Here is a 15,261-nt window from a genome sequence, read left to right as displayed (position 1 = left end):
TTGGCAGGCACTCAAGCTTAAAAACAACCCCATTTTATGTGTCAGAACAATTGGCAACATTTGTTGACAGGCAATTCAAGAGAACTTTTTTTTCAACTTTCAGGATGTAATTCAGGAAGCAATTACTTTGGTGGCAAACCTGGTATAAGAAGTTCTTGATTTTGGCTCCCATGCTCTGCTTGCACAGTTTACCATCCTCCCACTTGAACCAGTGCAATGGCTTGTGGATTCACAGTATAAAACCTACCACTGAAATGATGCACTTCAGAAATAACCCTTCACCTGCTAGACGGTAAGCCAAAGCACAGAGATTTAAATTACTAGACAGGTATCTGCCTTCTTGGCTGATGCCATTACCTTGTGAAATTATACCCTCACATCCTTCACTTACAGGGTTTGTAGCCTGCACCTTTCAAGGCACACAGACATTGAGAACGTTCGTAGCTTAAATTTGTTTTTTATTCCAGTTAGCTTGGCCTCAAGCTAATAATTTTGTTAAAGGTTAGGACCAAGATCTTAAACTGGCATTGGAAGCTGACCAGGACATAATGCAGGGCTGTGAATCTAGCAGCAGTATATTCTTGGGAGACCGAGTGTTGAAAGAGTCAGTCAATTTTGTTTGGTACTGGTGGACAACAGGCACCATTTTCCTATCAGGAACCAGTAATGCAACTGGAGGTGACAAATGCATGGATGATCACTGCCAGGTCCAAACAATGAGGATTCTTACAGAGCAGAAGGTATGGGAAGGATCAGGCTATTTGATCATCTGTGGCTAGCAATAAATTCAACAGGAATTCAAGGAGTCTTGCAATTAAAATCACCAGTGGTTCAGTCAGCTCTGCGAGATGAGAAAAAAGGGCAAGAGCTTCTGTGCATTTGTCAATAGATTCAGAGCAAACTCATTGTGTTTCTAACCTCAAAATTTTTATATGTGCAGTTGCCATTTCTCTCAGGAAAATGAGAAAACTTGGGCTCTAAGCGTGAAGTCTTTTTATTCCCATAATAGTTTTCCTTCCAAACTTCAAATTATTATTTTTACTAAGAACAGGCAGCTCAGAATACATTAGAGAGCAGACACCTATATAACGTTTGTCTCAAGACATAATCACTCCTGCTTTACCACCAGCAGCCACTTACTGAAAGCAGCAAGTGTTTGGCATGCCTTACAGGGGTCACATAGGCTGAGGGGACTCCACTGATCCTGAAAGTGCCAGTAGTAGTCAAATCCTTGAGGCAACATCCCTTCCTTGTCTAACTTTTCAAACTTTTGAAAATAGCTGACAAAAATAAATCATTAATAGTGATTTTTGCAGGCATTCTTGGGTTTGCTTTTAGTTGAAATTATTTCCCCAGAAATAGGTTTCTTGTTCTGTTTAACAGATGTGCAGCACTTGCTGATGTGACCCTGATAGCAACCAGCTGCTAGAACTGCTTAATATTATTATTCTGTCCTTCACTGGAATATTTCTTTTCCACAGTGCCCTCACATTTTTTCAGATGCATATTATCCAAACTTGTTCCCCTTAAAACTAGTTATAGGTATACATATATAATGCCCATCCTTAGAAATTTTAAGGGCATTATGCCTCCAGAGCATATTTGAACTTAACTTGGAAAAAAAGTTGCAATCAACAATATTTTTATGTGCTTCATATTCATATTGGATTCAAAACAGATAAATCTGACTACAGGCACAAAGAATATCAACTTTTAATTTCAGGCCCTCTATCCTGCTTTGACACGTTTTTACAAAGAGGTAACTTAAAGGATACCCCTGAAAACATTTTGCCCCCAGTTGCATTTTCATTCATGCCTTCAAGTAAGAATTAAAATATCCATGTTGCATTGAACAAATTTATTAGACATCAAAAGAAATGCCATAAAAACAAAAACCATGGTTGACCATGGTACAGTGATCAGATGGTCAAAATATAACAGATTCTTGAAAACAGAAATTGATTCTGTGTGGAGTAATTCAGTAATATCATGGCATATTAAATGTTGCTATTGCTAGTGAGACTGTTAATTAGTTTAATAAAGTTTTAGTCTTTGCTCATTAGAAGAGTTCACAGCCCAATACACTGTTTCAGCACATCTGTGGCTACTGGAATACTGCAGTAGGAAAACTGTCCAACTCTTTTGGTTACATTTAAGCAATGGTATACTTCTTAAAGTAAATACAACTCTTCTCTGAAAACAATGTACAGTTTCTGGGTAAGAGATGAAAAAAAAAACAACAAGCAGTTAAATTTATCAACTAAATACCTAGTGTTAGTTACTGCCTTACTTAGGTTACCTGGATATTTACAACTCTAAAAATACAATAATCAAATCTGTGCATAGATTCCATTTACGTAGGTATGACACCTTCACTTCATTCACGGTGATAAGCAGGGAACCTACAGCTTCCAGATAAATCCCCAACATACTCACAGCATGTATGCAGCCTTTCATATCCAGAAAATGTGCATGAATTACTAAAACCAATTGCAAGACTAAATACAACAGCAGTTTACATTGCCAGAGATGCTCCTCAGAAATGGGTCACCTTGAACACGTCTTGCCAGAATTGGATGATATCTATGCAAGATCAATGGCCAAAGCAGACAGAGTTGTGCCAATTTACACAAGCTGAAATTCAGCTTTTCCTGTGACAGGATCGCTTTCCAGCTTCCTGAGCTGCTGGGGGGGCACATGTTCTTCACCACACAGGCCACCAGCTTGCAAGTCTCATGGGGATGATCAGTGCTAAGCCTGCTGGTGTATGTTGTAGGATTGATGTGCTAATTTATCTGAAATGTTTCTCACCAGCGTTTGGCACAGAGGCGGGACTTGAGCCTGCTCAGGGTTTGGCAACAGAAAAGATAAAAGAGGAAACGACTGGCTACATTTAAATCATTAACTCAGAGCCCAGCCAGGTGCAGTCCTTGCTTTTAGGCTGCTTAATAACTCTGCTGCATTCACCTCTGAGAGCAGTGTCCTCTTGTACTGGAACCCAAGTGTAGGAAACCTCTGCTGCAGAAGGCCACATATGAAAATTAATATAAACATACTTTGCCAGAGATAGAAGAACATGGGAGATAAGGTATCTTCGATACTTTTGAGAAAGTGAGAGGAATTATCACCACCAGAAGAGATGAAGACTGAGAACAGAGAAGGGAAAGAGGACAGTACCGTGAATTACCATTGTCATGCATTCTGGAAGCATTAACTCCTCACGGTTTCACTTGTCAGCACAGTGTATCATGGCAGGAGCAGGAACAACACTTACAGCATTATGTTTGCATAACTGTAGTCAAAGTTTCCAATTTTCTCCTAGTTTACTGAATCAAATAATTTTTGAACTATTAGGCAAAAATACCTAAATCTATTACAAGAGCAAAGGAAGTTTAGAAAGGCTACCTTACTTTTTAAAAAAGAGATATTTTTTTCATGGCTCTAACAGCTAAAACAGTAGGAGGAAGAAAGCTGAAGAGTAATACAGAAACACCTTTTACAGAGTAAGAATGTCATTAAAAGTAAGTCTCAGGTCACCACATGGCAATACTTAAAAAAAAATCCAGAATACATTTAAACTGAGAATATGCTACTTTTAGGAATTACACATCAGGGAAATTGCACTCTAAGAAACAGTTTTTCTCAGGGGGGAATTCTAGTGAAGCTTAAAAAAGGGGAAGGCCCACAGAACTATTTATATGACAGAGAGGAGCGAGGCCCTAGGACTGAAACTTTGTACCACCGGTCTGTGCTGCTCTGTACCACTGGTCAGAGGCAAAACATCTGCTGTAAAAGAACAGCTCTTGAAATAAAGCGTGGAAGTTTCTCAGAGCAGGCTGCTCCAGCAAGAGCTTTCTAATTCTTTAAATAAACTAATTTTTGTTCTCTCTTCACTAAAGGGGAAACAAAAATTGCAATTATACTCTCAAAAGAAACAGAGATAATGTGAAGACCTAGTGTTCCCTGACTTTTGAGGATTTGACAACACATAATAATTTTTTTTTATTTTCTTCTCCAGTATAAATAATCTATTATGAATCTGACATATCACGTATTTTACTTCTTCATGTAAAATTAGCCTGCTATCTGCTCTACACAGAAATGCCTCTTTTTTGCAGGCTGCATCTTTGCTTATTTTTCAACAAGACAATTTTTTATCCATAACTCACTTAAGGATACAATAATCACATAAGTTATCTATACCTCATCTAACATAAATTTACTCTGTCCCTCCCAATTTAATTTGATATCCACAATAACTTTATAATCTATTTTCCCCAAATTAAGTGTTTATACCAAAACAGGTAAATTTATGACATATGAGAAAGTAGTAGCTGTCAAGATAGTTTAATACTTTTGCAATGAAACTATTGAAGTGTGAGTTATAAGAAAAGTTTGAAAGATTTCATCTCAGTAAATTGTTGGATCTACATACTGTATTAGCACTATAAGGTTCATTAGTGTTCTGGCAATATTACTGCATTTTTCAGAAACTATTAGTGTGTGCTAGGTGGAAGGGTTGTGTCGTTGTTACCTTTGCTTTGACACAGAATACTTTGGGCTGTTTCTCCTCATGAGTTTTTAGCAGACTAAAAGCACTTAGAAGCACAGAGGCAGCTTGCTCTGGGAAATGCCCGTGACTGGAAGGGGGAAGAGAAAGTCTCAGAGATAGATATTTCTTAATTCACCTCGGTTTATGTTCTTCTATTCTGGAAACAGAGGACTTTTGCCAGGAATTTCTGTCTGACGATTGAATCCATCACTAGCTAAGGCGAGAGAGGCAGACCCATACGCAGAGAGCGTCACAGCAATCGGTCAGAGATACTCTTGTCTCACATTTTGAGAAATCTTCAAAGTATCAGACTGGTTTATTGGCAAGGACTGCTGGATCCCAACACCAAGTTGGAGAGGAACAGACAAGGTCCCCATGTCCCCAGAGAGGCACACCTCACCCACAGCCTACACAGGTAGTTTCAGTGCAGCCACACAAATGTTAGCCGTGAAAAGAATGTGCAAACTTGAAATACCTGAAAAGACAGACCCCAAAGATTCAGAAAGCTTTCACCCTTATCAGATTAATGAACAAGTAACAGCCTGTTCTGCATCTCAAAAAAATTCATTTCACATAAAGAGGGGGAAAAAGCCAACACAGATGAAAACAAATTGGTAAAAACACATACCAAAAAAAAGGTAGAAAATTATACCAGTGTCTCCATTAAGCTGCACTGTACCATCTACTTATCTATAACCAAATAAATAGCTATAAAGAAGTTTAAAACATAATACATTGCCAAAAAAAACCCCCACAGCTACAAACTATGTGGTTCCTTGTGAAGACTTCTTGTTTCCTTTTCCATGAATTTATTGCTTTTCAAGAGCAGTTCCTTTACTCCAGCAGATGTATGTGACAGAAAAAGCCATCCCTGAGTATATCTGCACCGCATCAGGCCTATCTAGCTGGACTTAAGTCATTTATCTTTCATATTTATCCCTCAGAGAAATACCAACCCTCTCTAACAATGCACTAATACTTGCATTGGCGAGCAGTTTTTCCTAGACCTGAAATGTCACTGGGCTTTTTATAAAGTCACATTCACTTCTCAGAAGCATTGCTCTAGAATGGCTACAAGTAATTCCCTTTCTGATTAATTTCCTTCTTTAAATCTGCACAGTGACAGATTATAAAGCCATCTTAAAAGCTGTCGGTGACATCACGGTGATCTAAGTCACCCAGTGGTTGCAATGTTACAGAAAGGCTGCTGAGGTCAGGCTCCTGCCCTCTGGGGCACCTGTTAGTGAGAACTGTTCCCACACAGAAATGTGACCATCCATGCTTTCAACAGCATTTATTTCCAATCCTGTACATGAAAAGGACACTGCTTGTATTTTAATACTCTAAGTCAGTGAACACGGGATAAAGGACAGCAGAGTAAATACTGTTTGCTGTCACAGAATTGCAACAAACTGGGTAACTACCGACTCCTGCAGTGATGCTCACCTACTTCAGTGAGCTCACCACTTTCAGGAAAGACTCCTTTTCCCTGAAAAATGCTTTCATTTTAACACTGAGCTCCATTTATTTTGAGCTAGATGCCATCCTCCTTACTGCTGAGTTGAAGGACTACTGCTTTTATTTCTGTCCAAAATTTGTAGCTGCTGATAGATAGACTCTTTTAAGGGTACTCTTCATTAGATATTTCTCAAAATTTCAGTCACAAGAAAGCACAATCATTTCTGATCTGTTACAAGAATATCTTCCCATGACAACCTAGCGCCTCTTTTTCTTAAAATAAAAGACAAGTTAATAGGGCTACCCTGCTTTAAATTTGTAACCATCTCTGCATATTTGAGGTTAGATCATCAATAGAGTGTTAGGAAGTATTTTAAATTGTTGGAAATACTCCTAGTTGTTTTGCAAAATTTCTCATTACTGAGCATTACTACAAAAGTCTGTCTCAAAACAACCCTCTGGCAGCAACAGCTTTGGTGATAATTTTGTGCTATCACTCACAATTCAAACCAGCCTATAAAAAGAAGTGATCCCTCTCTGATAGGCACACTAGGAGATTATCATGGTATTCAAAAGCTACTCAGTCTGAAAGGGCAGGTATTATTTTCTTCCAGGAAGAACTGAGAAAAGTTGAACTGCAATAAGCTGTGAAAACATTCTACCCTTTCAGTTCTTAGACAGAAACGCAGCAACACTTTTGCTTTGCCCTGTTTGGTGCAACAGAGGACTTCCTTGGCTTAGAGACTTCACGGCAGTACCACGGTCCAGGCAGTAACACCACCTGGGGAGGACTCCTTTTCCAGCTCAGAAAGCTTTCAATACCCAGACCTCACCTTCTCTTTGACATTTTTTATTAAGTGTCATATTGACTTTTATAGATGCTACTTAGAAGCACCTAACTTTCCTTACGTATTGCAAATAAGCTGGAATGTTAACTTCAGGCTGTGAATCCCACAGCATTGGGGGGCACCTAAGAGTTAAGAGCTGGCTGAGCTGAGGCCCACTTTTGAAGACGTCATCCTACATCCGACTGAGAGTAGCAGATGAGTTATAAGTCATTTGATGAGTTCAGAATGAATAAGGATAACTGTGTGGCCTCCACTGAGAATAAATCTGAATTAGGGAGATAATGTTGCCTGCAGAAACATGTCAAAAGAAACACTTCTGAACAGGCCTGCAGATCCTCAAATGCTTGATATTCCAGCTGCATTGTCAGGAACTGAAGCTTTAAACACCTACTGGGAGTGACTGTGATTGAACAGGAGTTTATAAGCATTAGCCATATGGAAGGTTTTGGCAATATTTTATACTGGCAGCTAAAGCCTCCACAGAAATATTCAGCACAAATGTCCTTTGTCCTTCAGACTCCACTTTGGAGTCTAAAGCAATGGAAATTAACTGCATAGTAAAAGCTAACTTCTGACTTCTCAAAGCCCAGCCTTGAGCACAAGGACATCTAACTTCCACCATTTAACAAACTCAGAGAATACCACAGATTTTCTTCTCCATCCGTTTAAAGAACTTTCAGCAAAACTGCTGTGTATGGCCTCTTTCACCTGGAGAGGTGATGCTGACCATTCACTTCAATGCCTTTCCATTGCTGCAACTTCTCCTGAGTCACTTCCTGCCATTTTCCTTTGTGCTCTTAGGATCACAAATCCTTGTCCTGTGGAATAAGAAAGAGGGAAGACTTGTTCTGTTGACATGTACCTTTCATACCAAAGTAAAAGAAAATTACTGTTAAGCAAAAACGCTATATTCAGACGATTCTGATTTACTCGTGACACTAGTGGACACTCAATTCTACCAAGCAGAGGGTCATTCCACCTTCACTCCAGTTGATTGGGGTAAGGCACTTCTCAGGATAAGTACAAGAAGAAAATCTGTCTCTTACTTAAATTAGATTCTGTTGAAGCTTTACTGTACTGCGTCATCTTATGGAAAGCTCTATCCCAAACACTTTGTTTTAATATTTGACACAGTCAGCAGAAGCTGAGTGGGAAGCAATCGTCATATGCAAATTTCATCAGAATATAGCAAGTGTAATAGCTCATGTAATATGACTTGTCAAATCAAGGTAAACATCAAGATTTCTTCTGTTTATCTGGCATGAGTATAAATACATCCTTACAAACCTTCGGAAATATAAAGTGGCTTTGGCCTCAGATGGCTGCAGTCAAAATTCCATCTGTATTTAACAACATACACATCAATAAAACTAGGGACAAGACATGGTTTAGCTTGTCAGGCTTGGACTAGATGTGACATTTGGCAAGTTGTGTATCAAATTGGTTCTAACTGCTCCACTGCTGTTACCTACAAAGGCAATATAAAAACTGAAGTTACACAAACACCTGATATACAATTTTCACCAAAGGAAACACACAGCAGTGACCCATTTCATTTGCATACTGTCTGTTGGCTTCAGCTTCCAGGGATATCACAAACAACATTAAAAGTTCATATAAAGTTCAGTCATGAGCATTACTTAATGCTATGAGTTCAATATAATGCTTAGTTTTGTTTGTTTGTTTTCTTCAGAGAAGTCAAAAAAAGCACGTTAACACTTTAGGCCCCGTTCGATCTCAGCCTGCTTTATTTATATGCACATTAAGAAATACTTTGTAAATTTTTGTTATCTCAGGATAACATGAATGCAAAAAAGTCACATGGATTTGAACATTTCTAAAACATGCGAAAATCCTGAGATTCATCCCTTCCCTGCTAATCACTTCAGTCCTGTGCATGTATTTCTTCTTTCCACTTTTGTCCATCTTGTCTAATTAGTAAGGCAGGGATTCACGTTTACCCTTACTTCCAAATAAAAGTTTCCAAAAACCACAGTTGACACCACTTCCACACTTGCCACGGGTTATAAAAACATCCGTGCTTTGTCTCTTGACAGCAATTGGGGGGGGGGGGGGGGGGGGGACCAAACCTGGAGGAAGTCCAAGATTCCCTCAAAGACAGGTTCCTATCTAGTCAGATATTGCTTTGCAACTAGTTTCAAGGTCTTGAATGATATTTTAGTTTTGAATGGCATTTTCATGCTCAGAATTTCTGGGAACTATAAGAGCTCTGAAGATGCTTCAGCAGTAGCAATGCTGCATTACTCCTAGCCTCTGAAAAACGATAGTTGCTTTGAGCTGTCCAGAGCATGCCTGGTAGGTGAAAGCAATATAAATTTGAAATAGATGTAAAATTTCCAAGCTCATTAAGTAGGATGGGAGATTAATAAAGCTTTTAAACACATATGGAGTTTAATTATTGACATAGTTGGCCTTTTTCTACATGATATTTCATGAAAGTAAAACAAAGAGATTAAGTACCAAGCATATATAAAAGTAATTTTACAGATTATGGACACAGCATGTACCATTAAGTAGTGAAGATACTCTGTTCACAGTATCAGTGTAGAAACTATGTTGTGTATCAACAATGACTTCATGTGTTTTGAAACAAGGGATTGTATTATAAACTGTAGCATTGAATTTGCTGATTTGCCTAGATTTCTGGGTGAAGAAAAAAAGATGTAATCTCTTTTTAAAAGTTTTATTCTCCTCAGTCAATATACAACTTCAGATTTACAACTTAAACATATGCTATCCATGGCAATATCCCTTGATGTCCATCTCAGCTACATCCCTATCGGGGAGATGGCTTTTATCTAGGTGAGCATGCCGCCATGTCTACTAGAGTATTAAAAGCACCAGACTGATCTTGTCACAGGGTTGGTACCTGCAATATCATTATAGAGCAAATAACAGAAACGCACCACAAACCAAGGTAGGTGAAAAATAAGGGTCATAAACAGTGCACATTTTCACAGTTGCAAAAATAAACCGTGTCCAGCTTGAACGGGCTTCAAGGAACAATCTCTGGCACAGGTGTAAGAGTCCCACAGCTGTCCAGTCCTATTTCACCCTGCAGAGCACCACATTGTCCAAGCCTGTTAAACCACTGATCATGTACCAGCATTGGCACCTTAATGGCTTCTCCTAATCTCCTCCTCCCAGTCTCTCTGGTGTCTTGCAGATCTCTTGGGTTTATTGTATAGATTCTTCTCAGTCTTTTTTGTTAACAGTACTGTATGCAGCCTGAAACACATTTAGAAGACCTTAATCAGACACAGACCTAATGAAAGTGAATGTTTTTCCACCATTATTATAACTCAAATACATCTGTATTTTTCCAGCTACCTTTTCAATGCTTAAAAGTCTTCAGAGAACAAAAAGAGATGGTAGCTAGAATAGGAAACCACTATGGAGACCAAGAAAGGAAAGTGAGAACAATAAGAGGAAAGAGAGATGAAAGGACTAAGAGTAGCTAAGAACAGGAAATCATAGAATCATTTAGGTTGGAAAAGACCTTCGAGATCATCAGGTCCAACTGTAAACCTAACACTGCCAAGTCCAGCACTAAACCATGTCCCTAAGTGCCGTATCTACGCGTCTTTTAAAAACCTCCAGAGATGGTGACTCAATCAGTTTCCTGGGCAGCCTGTTCCAATGTCTGACAACCCTTTCAGTAAAGAATTTTTTCCTAATATCCAATCTACACCTCCCCTGGCACAACTTGACACCATTTCCTCTCGTCCTATCTCCAGCCACCTGACAGAAGAGACCAGTACCCACCTCACTACAACCTCCTTTCAGGTAGTTGTAAAAGGCAGTAAGGTCTCCCCTCAGCCTCTTTTTCTCCAGGCTAAACAACCCCAGTTCCCTCAGCTGCTCCTCATAAGACTTGTGCTCTAGACCCTCCACCAGCTTTGTTTCTCTTCTTTGGATGTGGAGAAAAAGACCAAAAGAAAAGGAAATGGGAACAAAGAGTTACTCTTAGTCATTAATCTCTGTTGCACAAAAATAAAAAAAGTTTCCATCAAATTAACAAATAGAGGGGGCAAAAAAATCACTTATTCCTTAAATTGAAAGTTTAATTAAGAAATTAATTTCATTTAAAAGCATTTAAGAGGGAATGCTAGCTCTGCTTTTAGAGGCCATTATTTTTAAAGCTTAGGATTACATCTTATTTATGGGTGTTCAATACACCCTGCATGCTATTTCAAGATTTTAGTTCTTTTAAAAATTCAAATACAGTTATTCATCATACCATAAAGGAAAGTTGTCAGCAGGTCTAGATGAGGTGTGGACTGCTCCTTTCACAGGATTTATCCAAGTCAGTTGGCTTATAGCACTCAGCCACCTCACCAGGGCAGGGGATGACTCTCACACAGCATGGCTCTACCACCACCCTCCTCCACAGAGATCACAGGGGGTGGGAGGCTGCATGGGTGGGCTCCAGGCTATGGAAAAGTGTCCCTGGGGAAACATGAGCGTTCCACATAAGTGTACTCGCTGCCTTTGGAAAAAGTTTTTTTTTTCATCTTTTCCGCTCCATTTTTCTATTCTAGTTGTATCCTCTCACAAAGTCAAAGGGAAAAGACTCAACTCCCCTTTAGTTTCCCTCTGACTCCCCTTTACAAGGCCTGGAGAATTTAGTCAGTCTGAGGTGCTGCAGTTATCAGGAGACATCTGTTTCACAGACAGAAACAAGACAATTATTCCCGAGATGGCAGTAGTAGCAGGAAAGTGATTGAGCGACATAAGCCCTGACAGCCCCAGTGGGAGAGCTACTCCCCAGGCTTCAGAGAAAGGCGGAAACCTGTGGGATCCCTGCAGGGCAAATTCGTTTCCATCTTCAACTCAAAGATCCTCAAAGATGAGCATATACATGGAAGCAAAAACATCAGGCAAAGACCAGAAAAAGGATCCTTTGTGCCACCTCAAAGGACTGGCCCACAGGAGTCTTGTGCCCCACTTCCAGCTAAGATCAGCCCCAATGTGCCAGAGGAAGGCAGTAAAACAGATTTTGTACCACTCACAGCTGAGGAATGAAGCATTCCTAGCCGTGACAGGAAAGCCATCACAATAATTAGTCTTAATGCAGAACCACAGTGACCAAAGTGAAGAGCAGGCAGGCAGTGAAAGCAACTCCAATTACCAGGCATAATCACAATTTTAAATTGCTGAACATAAGAGCTTGATTCAAATCATTAATTCCAGTCTTAGTTTGCACCTGTGCTTTTTAGCAATTTTCTAGTTCAGATTTTCTCGGAAACCGTTGGGATTTGCAAATAAAACATGGGCACAGCCACTGCACTGAAACCAGCGTGACTTTTCCCCAAAAGAAGAGGGCAGCTTTAAATACATGCATGTTAAAATAGCAGTCATGAAACTCAATACTTACTTACTGCATGATCAGGTGATACTGTGTTTGTTTTAAAAAGTGCAGGTTATGTGCCAACTCTGATTGAAATCACACTAACATAAGGTTTATTATTTATAAACTTAGCCAGCACTGCTTTATGGCTGTCCTGCAGATAGTTTCTTACCGGCATCACAAACATGCACTAGTCCCTCAATGTATCATTTTCTATTTTTCCAGACTAGGTTGGAAACACTCTGTTAATGGTCTTAGCCCAGCATAAGGCAGGATTTGTCTCATGCCCTGACTGATCTGCAGCACAATGTACAAATGTGACTGTGAACATTTTCTCTTGGCAAACCACAGTTTCCTGGTTTAAGAGAAACTGTTATTATGCACACCAAGTTACAAATTTCACCCCTTGTCATACTCAGAGCTACTATCTTTTCCAGCACTGACGCAGGCGTGCCCTATACAGGAGATTGCTTATATGATTCCCTGGCAACCTGCTCTTTAAATTTCTTTCCTTGCTATTGTTTCTAAATGAGCACAAATGTTGTGCGTACTCACTCCCAGCCTTCAGCAGCTACAAGGTCACCCAGATTTTCTTTGTTTCCTTTATTGAGGGCTGAGGTAATTCAGTGACCTCATATTTGCCTTCAGTGACGAGCACATGCAGTTACTGGACACCCTCTGCTCCCTCATTTACTTCCAGAGTACAAGATCTTTACCTTAAAAAAAAAAAAATCTCCAAGATGTCTTACATTGTAAAAAATGGCTTATATATTTTTAAGCTTTCCATACTTTAAAACAATCCACACATCCCTATGCCAGTTCATGTAAACAACCCATGTATAACTTATATAGCCCACCTGCACATAAACTAGGGATTCCATTGAATTCTCAGGGAAATTAACAGAAAAATAACTGTCCAAATTTACATCATATTTAACTTGAAAGTATTTATTTCTCCTTTTGCTAGAATTAATTTCCTCATATTGTTATTTTTAAGAATGCCAATGATATTTTTTTCTTGCTGATAATCTTTATAGCAGGAAAATTTTAAATATTCACATTTCTATGATTTCAGAAACTTCTCTGTGTTTGGAGTCTATGCAAAGAAACTCACACCCCACTCATTTTAAAAGAACATGCTGCCTATAAAATATAATCAGTTCACAGGCCTAGAAAGCAGTATCTCTTTTCATATATTGATAGATGGCAACAATAAGAACACGTAATACCGATTAGTTGCTTGGCTTCAGCAAAGCTGACAACTACACATATCACAAAGCCAGGAAACTCACCAGAAGCACACAACATGGTACAAAATACAAGACCCTTTTTTACCTCTGTGTGGCACTCGGAGTGCTTCCAGGGGATATACAGCCCACTAGGCCGTTTCTCTCCCAATTACCTACTGCCTCAGCTGTAACAACACTCAGTAGTGATCTTGAGAGTGAGAAGACCGAGGCTCATCTGCAGGATGCTCTCCAGGAGAGCCCCAGAAATATGGGGCACGGTCCCCTCACCTGAAATAATCCCATGCAGGTTACTTCCCAGAAACAACACCAGCCACTGGCCAGGGTTCCTGGAAAAGGCTGAACGCCTGTTCCTGGGCAGCTTTGGAAATGAAAGGCTTCTATGGAATTCTATTTTCATCGTTGGGCTAAATCAGTGTTTTCACTGGCACTGGCTGGCAGAGTTTATTTATTGGTAAGTTTGTCTTCACACTGCTGGGCAGCAATTGCAAATCTAATTACTGCCAAAGTGGCTCTTGGGGCTTGTGCACAGGTGTTTTGCTTAATATTAAATCTAAATAAAAAACACACTGGCAGGGACCAGTTAATAACAATTTGTGACATGAATGGTCTCAGGGAGAAAAGCCACAGCTTTCAACCACCTCTCCTCCTCAAGCCCCTTGCTATTTGATTCTTCAGGCAGTACCACTGTGCAAATCAGCAATTATCATCACACCATTTATAGGTAACAGGTTTCATAGCTGCCAAGCAAGAGTACTCAAGTGGGGCTTTCCCTCTGTCACTGCTAGCAACAAAGACCTAATTGATTTGTGAAGCTTTATCTCAACAGGACAGCTTTGTTCATGCTCTTCAACTGCTCTTCTCAGTGACACCTATGTAGTCCCACAGATGCAACTGTCAGAGATTAATAAATAATTCCATTGAAAAAGTGCAAGAAGGAATTGAAAGTAAGCCAAAATGCTTCAAAAAGCAATTTAAAATGTATTTGCTATTCTACAAGGCACACTTTTTTTGTAAATACACAAAGATACACATTGATGGAGAAGTTGCCCTTTTAAGCATATTGTTGTGTTTCACAGTAACACCATCAGCATAAAAGCCTTGTATTCTTGAAACAAACAAACAAAATTGACATGTTTTTCATAGAGGTTGACTCCAAAATTGTTAAGTAAAGAGCACAGCTGTGACCAATACAAAGAAAAATATTGTAGAAGGTGTTGACACTCACTGCTCTTCATTCTTTCTGTATATATTTTCACCCATGCTTCAAGATTTGATATTTAATCTCTGTGTAGGTTAGAGGAGTCTTAAATGAACCATTAGCTCATTTATTGTCAGTTGTGCTTCTCTAGCTCTCACAGCAACTTATTTACCTGATCAGAAAGTTACGCTAAGAGAGTTATTGAATTAGTTTTTCAAAGTTTTTCCATTTCTGGGGAATACAATGCTTGTAGAAGACAGCAGAAGAATAAAAATATACAATGGTTTATTTTGCTGACTTTGAAGAGTTTTTTGCTTAAATTTTACCTTTTTCAGAGTCTTGGATGCCATTTATGTATTTTAAATCAGCCAGTGGTACGCCCCTTCTAGCTCCATCATTGATTGCTTTGCATTGCTTGTGCTGTTCGGAGGAACTGGAATAACCCTGTGAACAGCCTCCTGTTGTTGCTGCCTTCTACAAGCCAGATAATATTTTTATTCCTCACCCTGTCAAAAGAAAAACCTAGAAGCCCAACCTGTGAAATACATTCTCCAACCATTCTTCACCAGTGCCTATTACATTAT

General features: G+C 39.3%; 1 long non-coding RNA gene across 2 annotated transcripts in view; it reads right to left on the bottom strand.

Annotated features, from left to right (window-relative positions):
• Positions 1-15,261, bottom strand: part of LOC138690056 (uncharacterized) — a 61,671-nt gene that overhangs the window by 2,464 nt on the left and 43,946 nt on the right. The window contains exon 4 of one of the 2 annotated variants that reach the window (XR_011328888.1): positions 9,106-10,107. The exons of the other annotated variant lie outside the window; for it this stretch is intronic. This is a non-coding gene — a long non-coding RNA (uncharacterized lncRNA). Of the gene's footprint in view, positions 1-9,105; positions 10,108-15,261 lie in introns of those variants that run through there. 2 annotated transcript variants of the gene reach the window in all.

Source organism: Haliaeetus albicilla, chromosome 1, assembly GCF_947461875.1.
Source record: "Haliaeetus albicilla chromosome 1, bHalAlb1.1, whole genome shotgun sequence".
In the NCBI taxonomy this organism is placed as follows: domain Eukaryota; kingdom Metazoa; phylum Chordata; class Aves; order Accipitriformes; family Accipitridae; genus Haliaeetus; species Haliaeetus albicilla.
This window is presented reverse-complemented; position numbering and strand designations above follow the sequence as displayed.